A 4,738-nucleotide genomic window follows, 5' to 3' on the forward strand; every position below is an offset into this window, starting at 1 on the left:
TTGTGAACAATACTTGGAGATAAACAGTACCTCGAATGTACAGTAACCCTTTTTTTTCATTTTTGTACTCTTTTTTTTTTTTTTACTCCTTGATGAAAGAAGATGAGTAAACTACCAACAACTCAACAAAACGATGAAAAGAAAACAAGAATGAAGAAAAATTAAGAAAGAAAAATTAACGACCCAAACAAATAAAGAAAAGATATAACCTTCAATTAATTTGGAGCCAAAACTCTGATACCAATTGATGCGAACCCCGTAGCAACGTTGACTACGAAACCCACAACGAGATTGACGAACTCAAGAAAGTTAAATTAATTCAAGAGTTTAGGATTAACCCAAAAGAAAGTCGAACCAAAAAACTTAACAAGAACGACGCTTGAAAGACCCCTTGATCACGCAATCCAAGAATTAAATCCGGTTGTTTGAATGCCACAAGTTATCACCTGATAAGTTTGAAATTGTTCAATGAAAAACGATGAAGAGAAGACAATACGCCTCACTTTAATTCAATATCAATAATATCAAAAGTTTTTAACAATTGAATGGAAACTCCTATTTATACTAAATCTAAAAACTAGATAAAAATCGTGCAAAATTCGAGTATAATCTCCAAATTATGGAAAAGAGTCAAAATCTAACAAAATATAGAAAATTGTCAAAATTTGAAAATTCGCCAAATTTTTGGCCTGTGCGGCCGCATGGTATAAATCCATGCGGTCACATGGTTCGACTGAAATTGTACTTTTGATTTTTGGTATGCATTTGTGCGGCCGCATGTGGTTTTGCCTGTGCGGCCGCATGGTGTTATCTTCAGCCTCCGCTTTCGTCGCTTGATAACAAATTGATCCAAGTTGATTCGGCCTTCGACCCAAACATGAAAGTTGCTCCATTTTGAGTCCCGAATATGGTTCCATCAATGGTTTCTTGAACGAGCAATCCCATCGCTTGTTTCACTTGCTTTGCCCTTAATCGCGTCATTTGTCCGCCATCGACTATCAACGGGTCTCGTCTCTCTCGTCTCGCACTTGCCTTTGTCGGGCTCGACTCCTGGATCATATCACCTTGCCTACAATAGATTGGCAGCTATGATATCTAGAACAAATTTATTAACAATACTTTCAAATGAAGATCTCTTAGGGTTTAAATTGCATCAAAGGAATCAAAATGCATTTTTCAACAGTGAAATTTCTTCAATTCATTCACATGCTAGTAATCAAATAATTTTTCCTACCTCGAGCTTTCCCTACTGAAATAATGTTCGACCAAACAAACACCTAGACGGGATGAATAAGTGTAATATGGGAAATTAAAAATTAACAAACAATAATATTCAACAAATCACAAATTATGGTATCTACATGAATTGAAAACAATTTAAATCCTACATATCAATCACGCAATAATATCAATGCAGAAAAATAAAGCACGCCAATGAATGAAGAAATCTTCAAGAAAAAAATTTCCGGACAAACTTACCAGTAAATAATCCGCTAAAAAGGTTCTAAATTTACAGGATCTGTACACACACAACTAAATCTTAGCAGACATTGACCTCCAACTTTAATCACCGAAGAACTCTTTGGTTATGCATGCACCCCATCACCAATCCCAAAAACTTTGGATCTTTTTTTCTCCTCGTAGATCACCAAAAACGAACTCTTTCTTCATGAACCAGAACTCCGGTCACCTCTTAGGACTTTCAGAACTCTAGGGGATCTTTGGAAAAGAATTTAGTGGTGTTTTGATCTTGTAATATTTTAGAGTTTGATCTTGTGGTTGAGGCAAGAGAATTATAGAATCAATGTTTGATCTTCAACAATGTGTTCTCTTTGATTAATAATGGCTCAACTCATGTTTTGAGATGAATTGCGCCTTAAGTATTTATAATATATATAGAGAGTTTGAGGTTGTTTGGGATGGTAAAAGGTCTCAAAATCGGGATCTAGGGTTTCAACCAGTCACATGTTCACTAAAGAAGACTGTAGGCACCCAATAGGAGGTTGACCACAGCGAAAACTGCTCAAGCGGTATGCTTGGTGGCCAAAGGATGGTTTTTACCTCGTCTTGATCTTCTTGAGTTGACTTTGATTCCTTCCAAAGACATTCTCAACCCCACACAACTTAACCCTATTACAACTCGATAAACTGCATTTTGGACGCGGTACTTTGCCAATACATTTTGGACCTAACCTGACACGACCCGCCCCGAATCATCCTAATAGACCCGACACGTGTTGTGCGCCGATGGTAGATGCCAGTTAAGTGCCGGACCCACCATTAAGGCAACATTGACTTGTATTGACTATGATATGCTTTGTAAAAATTTTGGCAGAGTTCCCCCTGAATTATAGACTAAAACCACCTGAAATATATAATTCAATATCCCAAACAGATACATATAGTTTAAAATAGGGTACACTGGCTCATAGAAAATCAATTATTCAAATACAACACTGGCAATTTGAGCTTTGCAACAATTTATAAACCATAGTACCCAAAATGTATAATATATACAAAACATAGCAGGCCCAAAACATGGAACTAATTTCTGACCAAAAGAGGTGTCTTTTCCAAAGTATAAACTATTAAACTGATAAGATGAGTCATACAATGCTTGACAATTTATAGTTCAACTCGATAGATCAACTGGCCCAGTAGTGCTCAACTCAGCTACTATCTGATAAGAGAAATTGTAAAAAAAATGTGAGCCTATAACACAGTGAGTGGATAATTTGTGAATAAATATACTTTTTCCATTTCTACAAATTTTCTGAAAATTCTAGTTTTATTAAATCTTTGAAAAATTCTGAAATCTGGTAACACTTTTAAAACCAAAACATGATTGCATCATACAATTCTTTATTCTTAATTCTAGATAAGTAGATGTAAAGTTAACGAATAATCTGATATTCATGAAAATCTATGAAATATTGCTACTGGTCAATACTATAAGCTGAAAGCTTTATTCTAAAAACTGTATTAACTGAATTCCATAATCTGAAATCTGAGAACTAAATAAATACTGAAAAATCACACTATAAAGAGTACCCAATGAATAGCCTTACTCATATACAGAGTAATCTCGATGTATAAGACAAAGTCATTCAAATCTGATAATCTGATAGCTGATAATCTGGTCATACATACGCAAAGCTGCCCCAAAGGCTAATCACCCTAGTACATGGCCCAAAGCCTATGTGTGTACGAGAGTGGGTCCCAAAAACCTCTGATAATCTGGTCATACACTATGGAAACACATTCACGATAGTGCAGAGCGGGTAAAATCACTATACTGATCATACGCTGTGGAAACACATTCATACCAGCGCGGAGTGGGTAAAATAATCATATGAAGTCATACACTATGGAAACATATTCACACCAGTGCAGACGAGGGTAAAATCACCTGGGAACTTTCTGGTGGTTTTTAGAAAATAATTTTAAATATGCTGAAACATGTAATAAGAATATAACATGCTACTAAAATAATTTAACTGAACTGAATTTAACTTTAAAAGCAATTGATAATAAAATTCATTTTATTCTAAAAATCATGCTATGAAGTCAACTTTATAAAATAAATAACTTTAAAATTTAAAGAAGACTTATTTCTAAAAAATAAGTTTTATCCACTCACTCAATACGAGCTACAGACTAGGCCGGTCGGTAAGTTTTTCCAATTCTTCGTCACCACCTGTAATACGTTACAAATAACTAATTTAATCACTATTAAAATAAAGAAACATTTAATCTCTAATGATATAATAATTAAACTAAATTCCCCTAGACTTGCGAAATTTTCCTAAATTTCCTTTAATCAATCGAAGCTAATTTTCACTTTATAATACCTTCACAATCATATACCACATCCAAATTTAACTTCATTACAATCACAAGAATATTTGTCCCTTTCATTTTAGTGAAAAACAAGAAATCATAATACAACCAAATTAATATATCTATCATTCCCCAAAATCATTCTTCCAAGTAAATAATTCCATTAATGTAATCATTTCCACAAATAATCCATGCTCAATCATCAAATTTAAAAACTAGGGTTTGCCCAAAAAAATTAATATCTCCTTACCTTAGTGTAGATAGAAATTCAAGAATCAATAACTTGAGCTCCAAGTAGTATTCCTCTAAAAAATCTGAAAATTTCCGAGTCAAAATAAAACCCTAGAATTTAATATAAAATATATCTACCTCTTGAAGAAAATAAAAAGAGAGGAAAAATAGAAATGAACCTTGAACTACCTCTTTCCTTTCTTTCTCTTCTTCCTTTTTTCCTTTTTCCTTTTTCTTTTTCTTCTTCTTTTTCTTTCCCTTTTTCTTCTTCTCTGCCGGTTCTTTCTTTCTTCTAGTGTGTGTGTGTGCGATTTGTGAGAGAAAAAGTGATGGTCAAAGGCATTAAAAACCCACTAACTCCAATTTGCAAGAAAAGTCCCTCTTCTCTAATATGAGCTACATTTAAATCCTAAACATCCCAAAAATGTATAAGTAAATTTTCAACTTCCAATTGTATCCAATATAACCCTCATATATTGTCAATTGCAAAATAAACCCCAATAATATATTTTAGTCAATTCAAGTCCCAATAAAGTCATTTATTTCATTTAAGTCCCTATATGACTTTGACTTTGAAAATTCAACTCTTGACTTTTGATTAAATAATGTGGGTTGTAACATAACCCCTACAATGGTTGGCAATTGATGAATGAGATATGAAATTCGC

General features: G+C 33.7%; 1 long non-coding RNA gene across 2 annotated transcripts; it reads right to left on the reverse strand.

The window, feature by feature from the left end:
• Positions 1 to 2,402: 2,402 nt before the first annotated feature.
• Positions 2,403 to 4,319, reverse strand: LOC111410526. Of its 2 annotated transcripts, none has more exons than XR_002705707.1 (4): positions 4,261 to 4,319; positions 4,091 to 4,154; positions 3,641 to 3,697; positions 2,403 to 2,680 (listed from the first exon to the last, which is right to left on the reverse strand). It is a non-coding gene; the product is annotated as an uncharacterized LOC111410526 (long non-coding RNA). The 2 variants fall into 2 exon arrangements; XR_002705708.1 differs by having other exon boundaries at positions 4,251 to 4,313.
• Positions 4,320 to 4,738: the final 419 nt, after the last annotated feature.

Source organism: Olea europaea, chromosome 15 (assembly GCF_002742605.1).
Source record: "Olea europaea var. sylvestris chromosome 15, O_europaea_v1, whole genome shotgun sequence".
Taxonomy (NCBI): Eukaryota; Viridiplantae; Streptophyta; class Magnoliopsida; order Lamiales; family Oleaceae; genus Olea; species Olea europaea.